General features: G+C 41.8%; 1 protein-coding gene across 1 annotated transcript in view; it reads right to left on the reverse strand.

The window, feature by feature from the left end:
- The window catches only part of OTUD7A (OTU deubiquitinase 7A), a 382,364-nt gene that overhangs the window by 177,349 nt on the left and 189,721 nt on the right, over positions 1 to 15,294 (reverse strand). Inside the window, exon 2 of the mRNA XM_064570029.1 lies at positions 10,955 to 11,082. The gene's annotated coding sequence lies outside the window, so the exon portion shown is untranslated. The remainder of the gene's footprint in view (positions 1 to 10,954; positions 11,083 to 15,294) is intronic.

Consider the following 15,294-nt stretch of genomic DNA (forward strand, 5'->3'; position numbering starts at 1 on the left):
GCAGAGCCTGACTCAGGGCTTGATCTCACAACCCTGAGATCATGACCTGAGCTGAAACCAAGAGTCAGATGCTCAGCTGACTGAGCTACCCAGTCACCCCTATTTTCCCAATTCTCTAATCAACTGCTGTTAACTGAGCCCTTGCTCTATACTAGGTGCCAAAGATACAACCCCAAATCAGATATGGTCCCTGCCTTTGAAGAATATTGAGGTTAGTGGCCTAAAAATATTAAAGAAGCAGTTACATCACACAGTGGTTAGTGCTATTAGAGAGACAAGATGGCAGAAGCTCATGGGCAAGGAAGCTGCTCTACACTGGAGTGGAGGAGAGAAAGACAGTGACTCTGAAGAAGTTATCTCTCATCAGAAAACCACTGTAGAACTAGGAACTGTGTAGGTTAAGAGGTAGAGGGTTGGTCTCTGTGTGCGTGTGGGGTGGGGGCAGTATGGACAGAGTCAAAAAGATAGAACAGGATGTGTACAAACCTGGAGGACAACAGAGCAAGGACTTATTCCAGAAACATAACTAAGTTTACAAAAATTCATATAACAGAGACCAAAGATAACCCCAATAAATGGCAAGATGTACTGTTTGCATGGGTTGTAAGATACAGTAAAGATATCAATCATTCTCACATTGATCTATGAATTCAATGCAATCCTAATTAACTTTCCAGCAAGATTCTTTGTAGACGTGAGCAAGCTGTTTCTAAAATGTATATGGAAAGATAAAGGAGCTAGACTGGCCCAAACAATTTTGAAAAAGAAGACAATGTTTGAGGATTCACACTACCTAATATAAAATGCATTATAAACCTACACTGGTGAAGATAGTAGGTATTGGACAAAGGTTAGACACACAGATCAATGGAATGGAAAATAGATAACAGCTTTTTCACAAGGGTACAAAAGCAAACCAATGCAGAAAATACCAACTTTTCAACAAATGGTGCTGAAAAAATGGACATCAATATGCCAAAAAAAGAAAAAAGAAAAGAAAAAGAAGGAAATAAAGGAAAGACAAAGAAGTTCAATCTACATATCACATAATATATAAAAATTAATTATAAATGGATCACAGGCTACATATACATGTGTATTGAAGTGTCCATTTGCTAGTGTGCATATGTATGTGCTTGTATACATGCATGTATATGTATGTGTCCATGTGAATCTATTCATGTGTTCAGGAGTGTGTGTGTGTGGGTGTGTGTGTATGTCTGTGTGTGTAAGGGGTGAGGTGGGGAAAGCTGTCTAAGAGACATTTGAGAGAAATGCCAGTGGGCTGCACATTTACACTTGGAAGTTTTCAGCATGCTTACGGTAAGTGAAACAAAGGGAGTCGATGCCATAGTTTTTTCTATTAAAAATTATTTAAATTTCACAAGTACAGGACAATTTCAGCTTTTGGAGTTTCGTTCTATTGCATTTTATTTATTTTTTATAGACCCATATTAGTTGAATATCTATACATGCTAGTGACTGGAACAATTCAGTGGGTTTTATCTAAATGTCTATCTTTCCAAATAGGATAGGCCAGTTTATCTAGACAAATAAACAAACCAAAGAAAAAAAGAAAAAAAAAATACCCTGATGGATGACATTATCTTAGATGACTCCGAAAACTTTAAGTAGATAACATTGAGATAAATGGATTTTTAAGAACACATCCAGCTTTCTATAATTAATTATCTGGCAACTTTGTGACCAAAGTGTTACTCTACTAATTGTTCTTCTTGAGTTACCTGGGTTTTAAACTTTAGTCACTAGAAACACCTGCCTTAAGGTACAAATTCGTACAATATTCAAACAAAACTAGGACAATGTACTTCTACTCCCTGGTTCGCATTGCTTCATCTTTGAAACAAGGATAGCAGTTCCTATTTTATGTGGTTGTGTGGCAGTTATGTAACACGGTGCTGGGCTCACAGGGAGCACCAAAAAAGCTTAGGTATAATTATGATTGTTACTATCTATTTACTTCTTTGCCAATATGTTCTTAAATGAATAACTTTGGAAACCTAATAAGACCCTTTGGAGTACCACTCTTTCAAAAATTTGCTTTTGGTAATTTTTGTATCGTATTAAAAGAATTTATAATTTTAAAAAAGTTGTTTCTATATTGAAATAGATGAATATGAAGTTCAAGTTTATAGGATCAGCTGTTTGAGTCAAGAAAGAAAATGCCTCTGAAAGCAGAAAAGATATATGTCCACACTCCCCTGAGGAAAGAACGCTGAAACCAACAATTTCACCCAAACACTAAGCACTGGCTTGAGACTCAATGAGAAGCATTGCAGCTCTGGAGGAAACAGTCACAGCAAGTCTGAAGCAACTGATTTTCAACAACAAAAAATTCTTTTGCCATTGGTCAAGAATGGAGTATTTTTTTCTGAACTGCACACTGTCCCCACAAATAAGCTGCCTCTGAGTTCAGCCCCCTCTAATCAACTGTCAAAGATGTAATCACAGCTGCCAGAAAAGGGGAACCAACATGGAACAGGAATCAAGAAAGGAAGATTATCTTTTTTTAAAAAAAATACTTATTTATTTATTTTTGAGAGAGAGAGCGAGCGCGCGAGCAAGCATAAGTGAGGGAGGGGCTAGAGAGCGAATCTTTAAGCAGACTCCCTGCTAAGTGTGGAGCCCAACGTGGGACTCGATCCCACAACCTATGAGATCATGACCTGAGCTGAAACCAAGAGTTGGACACTTAACCTACTGAGTCACCCAGGCTCCCCAAAAGGAAGATTATCTTAAAGATTATTAAAGAATGGGGAAGAGGGAGAAGGAAGATGAGAAGCAGAGAAAGAAATGAAGGAAAGCTCAGTTGAGAAGCACATCTCCAAGTATAATCAACATTATACATTTCATCGATGTTGTATCAGTTAGCTATTGCTATGAAACAAATTACTCCAAAACTTAGTGACTTAACACAAGTTATTTATTGTGTCACAATTTCTATGGTTAGGTATCAGGGTGTGCCTAGCTGGGTTATTTGACTCCATCTTTCCTAAATTGTAACTAAAATGTTGGCTAGGGCTGCAATCTTGCATGGAGGCTCAACCAGGGAAGGATCTCCCTCCAAGTTTACTCATGTGGTTGTTGGCAGATTCATTTCTCGAGGGTCAATGAACTAGCAATTTCTTGCTACATGAGGTTTTCCACTGGTCAGACTGCAAGGATTAGAGAGAGCGTGTGCATGAGGGAACTTCCAGTCTTTTGTATCCTGATTTTGGAATAGGCAGCTCATCATGTCTCTTGTATCCTGTTTATTGGGTGCTATTCACTAGGTCCAGGCCCCACAAAAGGACAGGGAACAACATAAGGGTGTGGTTGTCAGGAGGCAGGAATGATTGGAAGCCATGTCAGAAGCTGCCTACCACAGATGCCCCTGCAGCATCTACATGAGGGCTCAAATTCATTGTGCAAGCCAAAAGGCAGCATCTTGCAATGGTGCTACATGATCACTTATAATTTGTCAGCCATCATTTTTTTTAGATAATTGTTATAGAAAAATTTATTCTAAACTTGAAAAAAGGCAAAATGGTGATTTCTTGAATTTCTGATATCCTGCTAAAACACTGACTTATTATAAGCCTGTTTGATCCTATTCTGAAACTCTTGAGAAGTGTCACAACTACTTATCCAACAATTAACAACTGATAAAGATGCAGAGGGTCTATAGCTCTGTAAAATTAGAGACTAACTTGCAGAAATTAATAAATTATTATGATTTTTATTGCCCTCAGTTAAAATGTAAACCCCAGATAAGGTATTATTTTATTGCCCTCTAGAGAGTCAGCTTAACTGAGCATCTTATTTCTGTATTTCTTTTCCAGTTGACTTTATAAATTCTAGTTACTCAAATGTACTTGGAGCCAAACCAAGTTTGCTTTTTTCTATAACAATTATCTAAAAAAATGATGGCTGATAAATTATAAATGATCATGTAGCACCATCATAAGATGCTGCCTTTTGGCTTGCACAATGAATTTGAGCCCTCATGTAGATGCTGCAGGGGCATCTCTTTTTGCTGGTTCATTATCAATGAGGAAAATTAAGTTTTGTATATGCTAACAAATGATTTTGTATGAGAACTGGGCTTTGCATGTTCTAGGAATACCCACAAGGTACAGAGGAAATTTAGCAAAGCACTGGAAAATGATCCCTATAGAAACTGCTCCCCTGGCATTATCATAACTGGCCAACCCACATGCTTACGTTCGTGGTGGCACAATGTCCATGTGGATAGCAGTCCTCTCTGGTTACAGAAGATTCAAGAACTGCCCCTGAGTATGTAAGTCCCTTAAGAATTGATATTCATTCTGTCTCACTGGGGACTGTGCCTCTCTTATATGGCTCAGCACCTGGGCTCTGAGGAGGAGGCCCTGAAGCAGAGTCCTGGTTACTAGGGTTTCCTGATTGGTGATGCCAACAAGCCCACATTGAGGTACACACACTGCCATGGGTCTACAGAAAAAGCCACATACCTAAATCCTACCCGTGAAGGTGCAGCTAACATGGAGAAATATGTTGACCCAGGAAAGAAAGATCTAGAATATGATACACTATATACTTTAAAGTATCAAAACCTAAATGCTCTCTCTGAATTCCTCTGGGAGACTCAGTCCACACAGATTCTTGGAAGACCACAAAGAGACAAAGGACACAACTGCATTCTAGAAGATTCTATGGTTTGAAAGGAAGCTATGGGGTGGGGGAGGTTCGGATCACATGGAAGGGATGCAGAGGTAAGAATAGTAATGACAGGGCATCTGACCTTGGCAGGGAGACTGGATCTAGATCTGAGTGAGTAGGGAAAGCCTGGGCTGTGGCTCTCAACCTGAGCCTGGGTACCCCTGGGGCACATCAAGTTTTGTCAAGGGGACGTAAGTATGGAACACTTTCAAATAATCAATCTTCAAATTCTCATGTCTGTATATAATCTATCCTAAAATTCATCTGTGGGTAAGATGTCTGCCCTCCAGGTTCTTCTTTCCCATACCCTACATCGCTCTGGAGTGGAAACCTCCAGATGCCACACAAAGGGACAGCCAATGAGTCCTCACACCAGGTCTCCCCAGGAGCCTCTCTGTCATCCATCTCATTAAGAGACTCTTCTCGGATATATTTATTTTGTATTTAATTATGCTGTTTTGATTATCTGTATACTAATCAATACTATAAACAGCATCAATAGCAAGCCCCATGGAATATATTAACATATGTATGTGAATATATATAGGTCTGTGTAACAAACATACACAAATATGCAAAAAACAGGTGACAGAATAATCAGTGAGTGTCTTTCCTTTTCTTAGTGAATGTCTTTCTAGAAGAAAATTACGATAAAGTTTTGTGGGGAAGGTGGAATTTCTATTCCTATTTCTATATGAATTCAAGGAGGAAACAAAATGGTATAAAATTTCAAAGTGAAGGAAGAATCCATGTATTCTGTATTTTGGGTGGGTGGTCTTATATTTGATTGTGTATATTTTTATATATTTATTTATTTTTAAAGATTTTATTTGAGAGGAGAGAGAGAGCAAGCACTTGTAGGTGTATACACCCTGACTGTGTATATTTTTAAAAAATGATAGGTCTGAATAAAAAGTACAGCATAAGTAATATAGTCAATAATATTTCATTGTAATTACAGTATATGGTGACAGATGTAACTATACTTATCACGGTGAGCACTGTGTAATGTATAGTGTTGAATCACTATGTTGTATACTTGAAACTAATATATTATATGTCAACTATACTTCATAAAAAAGTGACGTATCGGGGTGCCTGGGTGGCTCAGTTGGCTAAGCGTCTGCCTTCGGCTCAGGTCATGATCCCAGGGTCCTGGGATGGAGCCTCCATGTTAGGCTCCCTGCTCAGCAGGGAGCTTGCTTCTCCCTCTCCCTCTGCCACTCCCCCTGATTGTGCTTGTTTGCTCTCTCTCTCTCTTTCTGTCAAACAAATAAATAAAATCTTAAAAAAAAAAAAGTGACATACCTATGCTGTTTTAAAATGTCATTATTTACAATATGCTAGAAATGACATCTTTGTCCCTATTTAAATTTATAATGCAAAATGTTAAATGTGCACTCAGATGTGCACCCACAAGCACAGGATGTCAAGACTAGCTGAGGGACTACCTGGGTCACATGCAGACCTACCTGTGAGTATCAGAAGAAAGGCTTGTGAACACAGCCAGCTAGTTCCCACAGTTTCTGGGGCAAAATTGGGTCCCAGGGGAAAAGCCTCTGGTCTGAAGGAAAGGCCAGGAGGGGGTCTGAGGGCCAAGGAACGATGGCGCAGGAGGAAGCTCAGGTGGGACTGGGGTTAACCAGCCCTGTCACCCAGCTGGGAGGTAAGATATAGCCAGTGGCCAGTCTCATTTCTCAGTGAGTCTCAAGTGCCTTTGGTGGGCACAATGAGCTTTAATTCTGGGCACATAAAAAAATGTGAAAAACAGGGTGCCTGGGTGGCTCAGTTGGTTAAGCAACTGCCTTCGGCTCAGGTCATGATTCTGGAGTCCCGGGATCGAGTCCCACATCGGGCTCCCTGCTCAGCGGGGGGTCTGCTTCTCCCTCTGACCCTCTTCCCTCTCATGCTCTCTGTCTCCCATTCTCTCTCTCAGATAAATAAATAAAATCTTTTAAAAAAATGTGAAAAACAGACCAAAAATAATAAATCACAGCTTTCAGGGCTTGGCCCAGGGGATACAACCCCACCCACCACAAAATGACCTCCAAAGCTGCACTACGCTATTTCACAGTGCAGTTGTTCATAATAACTGAGTCAAAGTGTGTGGGAGGACAGGGGAAAGGGAGCTGAAAGTCACTGCTCACTATGAGCTACGCATGCGCATCCGCCTAGGCCCTCACACTCACAACCATGATTTCTAGCATTCTTACCAGGTGTCACAGCTCTGGGTACTTCTCATGAATTAACTCACTTTGCCCTCACTTGAGCCCCGTGTGGAGGGTACCACCATCACCATCCCCATTTCAGAGATGAGGAAACTGAGGTCTACAGAGCTGATCCACACGTAGCCCCCAGCCTGGCCTTGGTGTAACTCAAGCTCTATGGATGGAAACCACATTGGTGCGTCCCTGGCAGCCCCCGTGGACAGGAAACCTTAGCTCCATCCTTGAGGAGAGGAGTGGCTGAAGTGTTGCTGCTCACCCTCCTCCGCCATCTGCAGCTCCCACTGCTCAAGGAGCAAGTGTGGATTTCAACGTGTTTCCATTTAAAACAGTTCAAAGAAAACATTAGGACATTGAGAGGGACAGCCCCATATTGGGCCTCATGGGCTTTGGCGTTCGCTCTATGCAGCTCTCTTCTGCCATAACTGTGAGGGTGGACCCTGAGGGTCAGGAACGGGTCTTCTTTGTGGAATCCCCAGTGCTGAGTGCTGCTAGATGCACCAGTAGAAGAATGAGGGTAGAAGAGGGAGGTGCCCTTCAACACTCAGTACCTGGAACCAAGGGAAACACCATCCCTGTGAGACCTACCCAAGAGGACTACTGTCCCCACTGGGCAGATGGGAAACTATGGCCACCCAGCTAGAAAATGGGGAGTGAGCACCGGATCGCAGACCCCAGAACCAGAGAGACCATGGGTTAGGGGTTCACACAGATGGAAGGACAAACCTGTCTCACCCAGCACACCCAGACTTTTGCTCCACATTTGACACCAATGAGCAGAGCCTGGTTGCCCAGGGAGACATCAGGCCCCGGGTTCTGCTGTCCTTCTCACGGCCTGGGTATGCCACCTAGCCCCGGGGCTGCTCCAGGACCCATATTCCATCCTTCCTGGGGAGGTTACAGCTCACTGTGTGTGGGCGTGACGTGGAAAGACATGGTGCCATGATCACACCTGCCACAAAAAAACATGAGCTCCTGGGACCCAGGTGGGACTTGGTGTGACTCTCGGGGCAATGGCTGCAGGACCCCCAGGAACAAGGAAGTAAAGCGAGCATGAAGACGGAGACTCAAGGACTGACCCAGGGCCACCAAGGAGGTCCCCCCAGGAAGGCCCAGGACCTGAAGCCTTGGGGAGGGGCTTCACTATAGGGGGTTTTCCTTGGCTTCAAGCTGTTTCCATGTCAGTCTCAAGCATGCAGGTTAGGAGTATGCTACTCATTTAAGACCAGATAACTCAGGTTTCTAAGTGGACAGAATTTCACAGAATGCACTTGAAGAACAGAACAAAGGCAGCCCTGATATTTCCACCCACACAGTCAAAAGACACCCAAGTGACTTCCTCTGTGTTTATGCAGAACTGCAGATTTATCTTTAACTGTGCTTCACTCAACCTGTAAACTATTATGTTGCCCACACCACTGTCCCTTCTCCGAGGAGCTCATCAAGGGGACACAGAGACAGGCAGAGGATCCCTGGCATGCGAATGGCTAAAAGGGAGGAAAACAGAAGGAGGAGGTGGTGAGCTTCTGGGGGACTTCGGGTTGGTGCCCATGCAGAGGTGTTACCTCTGGGTATTCAGGGCCCATTCTCTGCCCTGGCTAACCTCAGGCTGGCTGGGCTGGCATCACCCAGAAAGCAGGAGAACAGGTGACACATCAGGGCCATCCCTCATGCTCAGCCTAGCAAGCCATAAGCCAGGAAACATGCTGGATACAGCATACATGCTTCCAGAAGCCCTGCTTTATGAAAGCCAGCCCTCGTGGGGAAGAAATCTAGGCAAGTAACATTTTCAGAGGAAGCATTTTTCAGATACTCTAGCTAAAAATGTTCTCCAAGGGCAATTTTTTTTTTTTTTTTTTTTTTTTAAGACTCAGCCTAATCCATGCCTGTGTGTAGCTCAAAAACTAACATGTATATTCACAAGCTATCTTCTTGGTAGAATTTTCCAAAGATTCTCAAAGAAGATTCCAAGGCAATGGAGCTCAAATAAAGCCACAGTGACCTGATCTAAAGAGAAAGAAACCTAATCATCTTCAAACAATCAGTTGCTAGTGACTGAAAGGCAAAACTGTCAGCAGACTAGGGAGATCCAGGCCTAGCCAGGGGAAGGAGCCAAGCAAGGAAGAGTGTTAGAAATAACCAGAATGGCGGAGTGGACGCCATTAGGGTGCTAGTCACTGACGCATGCTTCCTGTTGTGATGATGTCGCTTCTCTATGCCACCTTCTAACTTTAGGGACTTAAAAATATGACCACTCACATCCTGGGGTACCTCTGCCCCGTCATTCAGGTTTACCAGCATTTTCTGCCAAAGGTAGCTTTTGGGGATTACAGAAGATCTCGGGAGTGAAGCAGCATCCGGAGGCAAGCAGCCTGTCCTTCTGCCGCTGTTAATAATTAATAGCTAAAACTTGGTGAGGCCAAGCGTGGGCTCCATCCCTACCAGACACCCCACGCAGTGGTTACTCATTGCCTCCCAATTTTAATCATAAGGACACTGAGGGTTTATGAGATGAAATATTTGCTCAAGGTCACCCAGTGAGTGTGTGTCAGAGACGGGATACATACTAGACATGCATCCAGACAGTCTAATTTCAGAGTCCTTCTCTTGACTGCTTCAATATACTCCCTCGTGTGGCAGCTCACAACCGTGGAAAAATGAAAAAAATAATGAAACCATTCGACAGGGAAGGAAGACCGTGGTGCTGATGAACTGATTAGTTAAAAATCATAATACAACCTTCAGTGGATGCTAAAACGGGTGAAAATGAGCTAGACAAGAGAATGTTCACCTGGTCTCAGAGTTCACCCCACTGATTACTTATTAATTACAAGGAATAAAATAACAGTAACTTTATAAAGGACAGCACTGGAAGAAACCACCTGAGCCAGGTGAACAAACTCGTCCTCACCAACACCAGGTCACACTGACATGCTGAACCCACGGATGTGATGTAAACACACAAAATGTGGGCCTGGACCTAAGCATGAAGAAACAGCCAGACAAATCCAGACTGTGAGACTCTCCTCGAAACAAATGGCTTAGGTTCTTCAGAAATGTCAAAATCACAAAAGATAAAAGCAAAAGCAGTGTTCGGCTTCGATTTAAAGAGACATAACCAAATTCAGGGCATGATGCTTAACTGAATGCTAGATAGGGGAAAACAGCTATGAAGAATATTTTGGGGACATCCAGAGGTATTTGAATAGAAACTATATGTTGGATAAGATTACTTTATCAGTGTTAAATTCCTCAGTGATAACGGTGCTACCATTTTGAAGAAGAAAGCCTATGGATGTAGGAGATATTTCTCAAAGTATGTCATGATGTCTGCAACTTACTTTCAGATAATTCAGAGAGAAACACTGAGCACACACATATATAACACACGTGAGTACATATTCCATGTGTGTATATGTGTGTGTGTTTGTAGGTAAACAACTGGTAAATCTGAGTGAAGAATATATGAGTGTTCACTTTCCATTTTTAATAGATAGGAAATTTACCAAAATGAAGAGCAGACAAAAAAATAAATGTTTGTTCAAGGAGTCATAAGGCAAAAGAATTGCTATGCTATCAATCAACTAGATTAAAACAGCATTTTGAGACAAGAACTAAGAGGAAACATTAAAAAGGAAAATATGTGAAGGTGAAAGACTACTTTTGTTTAGATTACTCTTATAATACGTTACAAATCAATCACGATAGCAACAGAGGGCAATAGAATTACTTCATAAATTTTGTACCAGTATTAGCGTAAATCAAATCACTTTTCTGTTGTTCACTACAATCATTTTTTTTTGAGAATAATGTTTATCATTCTAAATGCAAATTCTAGTGCAATATGAAACTCATTTCATAATTCGTTCTCAATGGATTTCAGGGAATAAATAACCCTATCCCTGGCTTTAGATCGGATTTCAGGCAATTTGCTCCAAGGCCCAGTACAAGTTGGTCTGTTGCTGGAGGTGTTGACTGCACGTGCCCCCGTGGCACAGCTGCTAGGGGCCCAAGAACATGGGACTTACTTTGCAGACACCGTGATTCTCTGGAGGTGTGTGGCAGTCAGGCATCCAGGGCAGCACGGCACCGTCCCGGCTGGAAGTGGCCCATTGTTGCCCCCGTAGATGGTGTGAGACTGCAGCCCCTGAGAACTCTGGAAAAAAGACGACAAGGATAAAAAAAGAATGTTCATAGTTCACGAAAAGTGAGAATTTAAAATTTAAGTTTTAAGAATATATTTTTTTATATTTTAAAAGTTAAATGTGAATATTTCAAATTTAAAAGTGATTTTAAATATTCAATATGAACTTGAGACGGTCTTGATAGTGAAGCCCACATCCCTGAATCCCCCTTATTAACACACCATCCCACTCTTTAATTTTGAAATGAGCGCGGGCATCTGGAGGTAGGTCAGGATAAATGGGAAAAGTCTCCCCAGTAGGTGACACTGTGGGTGAGAACACACGAGATGCTCATGCGCTATGCTGATGTTCCAGGAGAGGTGCATAGAACTTCCCAGAGGGCCTCGCACACCAAAGCCTGACTTCTGACATTCCATGAGAATCTCAGGTGGCATGGTCTATGAGGAACCCTGAAGTTAGGAAGCTATTCATAATCGCCACCTGGACCATGGGGTATCTAGGCGGTCATGGTGATCACCACATCCCGGTCCTGGCAGGGTGCATTGTGCTCCATACGAAGGGCTGGGTGTCATGAACAGCACCGTGAATGGAGAGGGTCCCTGTGGACCACACCTCAGTCCAGGTGGGTACACTTTGCTCCACAGTATCTTGACTCCTGAGATCCACTCATATGCAATGTGGAGTTTTCTTGCAGGCGTCGGAACCCTAAGATGCTCTTAAGCTTGGAGGACTGTGACTTCACAGGTGAGGGGAGGGAGTTGGGTCACATCTGTGCACTCTACACAGACTGTACCACATGGGGTACTGGAACCTCGCTTTCCCATATGATCACACCTAGGCTCTGGGTGAAGTCTGAGGATCCTGCCTGTGTCTATGGAATGTCTATGGTGTGCCCCAAGGCCTGGGATGGTATGCCCTGTCCCTGTAGTTCCTAAATACCCTGGGGCTCCAGACCCCTGGCTGGCTTCCCCTTTGATATCTCCCACCCAGATGGAGAAATCACAAGCCTTCATAAACATAACTGCTTTACTTTCAACATTTCAAAGCTAGTGCAATCACTCTCTCTTTTTGGTGTTTTTTATCTTTTACTAAATATATTTTGGTCTTGGGTATCCCTTCCCACCTTGAATTCCACTCTGCTACTTGTCTTGTTGCTCCTCATTCTTTCCGTAACACTGCTTGTAATAGTTTTGCCTACACCTTATATTTTTACCTCTTTAGGCCATTTTTTTTCAGCTGTGTCTTATCTGATACCTTATAGATAAAATTTATTTATTTATTTATTTTTTAAAGATTTTATTTATTTGACAGAGAGAGACCCACAGCGAGAGAGGGAACACAAGCAGGGGGATTGGGAGAGGGAGAAGCAGACTTCCCACGGAGCAGAGAGCCCGATGTGGGGCTCGATCCCAGGACCCTGAGATCATGACCTGAGCCGAAGGCAGACGCTTAACGACTGAGCCACCCAGGCGCCCTATAGATAAAATTTAATCCTTTACTCAATTTCAGTCCTTCACTCCAATATCTGTCCTTTAATTGGGGAATTTAACCTGTTCTATTTTTATTTTTTGTAGCACTAAGAGTAAGGTAGGGAGATGACTGGTATATTTGGACATTTCCCCATCATCTGTTTTAGTGCTTTCTACTTCTCAAATTTTATGGTGTTATTTTCTTTACTGCCTTCAGCTGACTTGATTGGTCTTATTTTTCTTGTAATATATTTTTTAGAAGTTATATATCTTATCTTTCCTTCTAGTGTTTGCCTTTAATTTGTTACACACACAGGTGTCTTAATTTTTTTTTTATCCTGAGAATTGATGAACAGATACAACCTTTAATTTCCACACAGGATAAGACCATTAGTTCAGTGCAATTCCCTTCTCTTCTTTGCTATCTATTTTGTTAAAATCATTTAAAAAAACCTCTGAATTGCTTTTAATTTTCATGCTTCTAGTTTCTTAGTGATTTCTTAGGGATCATTTCTTAACAATTGCCTTAAGCTTCACGGCTACATTGTTAATTATTACAAATAATTTACATATCTCTTGTTTCTCTTTTAATTTTTATTTTACTACAGGGAGTTTTTGAGTAGCTCTTTCAAAATTGTTTCGCAGATAATACATTTTCTGAATTCTCAAATAGAAATGGGAAGAGACTATATGTAAAAGAATGAGACTCCATAGTCAAAACAATCTTGATAAAGAAGAGCAAAGTTGGAAGTGAAATAGGGTTCCTGATTTCAAAACTACTGCAAAGCTACAGGAATCAAAACAATGTGGAATGCATGTAAAGAGACATATGAGGATTCTATCTGGGATAGAATGGAGAGTCCAGAAATAAACTCTCACATCTATGGTCAAATAATTTTCAACAAGAGTGCCAAGACTATTCAATGAGAAAAGGACAATCTTTTCAACAAATGGTGTTGGAAAAACTGGATATCCACAGGACAAAGAATGAAGCTGGGTCCTTACCTAACATCATATATAAAAATTAACTTGAAATGGACCAAAGACCTACAAGTAAGAACTAAAACTATAAAACTCTTAGAAGAAAATTAGGAGAAAAACTTCATCATGTTGGATTTGGCAATGATTTCTTGGGGATCAAAGCTCAAGTGACAAAATAATTGGACTTCATCAAAGTTAAAAAAAAACTCCTCTGCATCAAAAGACACCATTAACAAAAAAAGGCAAACCACAGGATGGGAGGAAATATTTACAAATCATATATCTGATAAGGGATTCATATCCAGAATATATAAAGAGCTCCTACAATACAACATAAAACCCAAACAGCCCAATTCAAAAATGGGCAAAGGACCTGAATAGCCCAAAGAAGATATACAAATGGCTAATACACACATGGGAAGAAGTTCCATATCACTAATCACTGGAGAAATGCAAACCAAAACCACAATGAGATACCCCTTCACACCCATTAGAATGGCTATTATAAATTTTTTTTTTTTTCAAAAATTTCAAGTGTTGGTGGGGATATACAAGAACTGGAACTCAGTGCATTGCTGGTGGGAATGTAAAAAGGCCTCTAAGAAAAACAATATAGTGGTTCCTCAAAAAACTAAACATAGAATTCCCACATGATCCAGCAATTCCACTTCTGGGTATATGCCCACAAGGACTGAAGGCCTGGACTTGAAAGGATATTTGCAGAATTATTCGCAATAGCCAAGTGTGTTGGGATAGGCATATAAGGGGCGGCTTTATTTCTTAGTCTTCCTGAGAGCTTTAAGAGAAATTTTCTTTCCAGGAAATGAGTTTTAATTCACATACTGATCACCAATTAGTCTGTCACTCAAGAAGATATACAAAAAAGCCTCAGGCCTGCTGGTAGGCAGTTTTGTTTCCGGTTCTCTAATGGAATCAAAACTTGCCGCATGTCCTGGCTAAATTTTCAGGAAATTTACATTCAGGAAAAGCCTGTGACAACTTCTATAAATAAAGGAGAGATTTTCTTTTTGCGCTATCAGATATTGTAAGCACAAAATATGTCCATAATAAAGGATGGAAAGGTCTGGTAGGTCGAAGTGCTTTTCAAAATGCAAGTTCCTCTAGAGGGAAATGCAAGAAAATTTCTAGTGATTGAAAACTAATACAGATCAGAAACACAATGAAGAGAGGGGAAAGGCTATCAGCCAAAACAAAGGGAAGGACCAATGCTTTGTGGGAAGTACTGTCTTAGGAGAACAAATATTTCTAAAATAAAATAGCTATTTCAGTTCTGTATCTTGGTTTCCAAAGGTGGAATGTGGCTAGATTGCAGACATTATCATAATAAGGCTGGCAGTGCCTTTCATGGTGCCCCCCGACTGCGGACAGAGGGCCTGGGAGTGTGCTTGGAAACCGAGGACATACCACATGTTTGGAAGCTTCTAGATGAGAGCCTAGAATAACTCGCACATGAAAGCAGAAAGACAATGTCCCTGCGGGATTCGCCTCCCTTTGCCCCGCCTCTACTCTGTTGCAGAGTCCCCTGGAAAAGCATCCAGGATGCCCTGGAATTGGTACCCGCTGAGTCCCCTGCCAGTGGTGTGCAGTCCTGGGAAGCCATTTCAACCAGGGGGCTCAGAGGGTTCCAAGGCTCCTGGTGAACACTGACCGGGACAGGCGTCTGAAAATGCTCTCGGGACCTGAAGCGGCTCACAACTGTATGGGGACGCTATTCTAAGGTAAAAAATGCAGGCACATAGGGGGTTGAAGATG

Source organism: Mirounga angustirostris, unplaced genomic scaffold (genome assembly GCF_029215605.1).
Source record: "Mirounga angustirostris isolate CCGP_5_RB_7025 unplaced genomic scaffold, mMirAng1.0.hap1 SCAF_9, whole genome shotgun sequence".
NCBI classification, from domain to species: Eukaryota; Metazoa; Chordata; class Mammalia; order Carnivora; family Phocidae; genus Mirounga; species Mirounga angustirostris.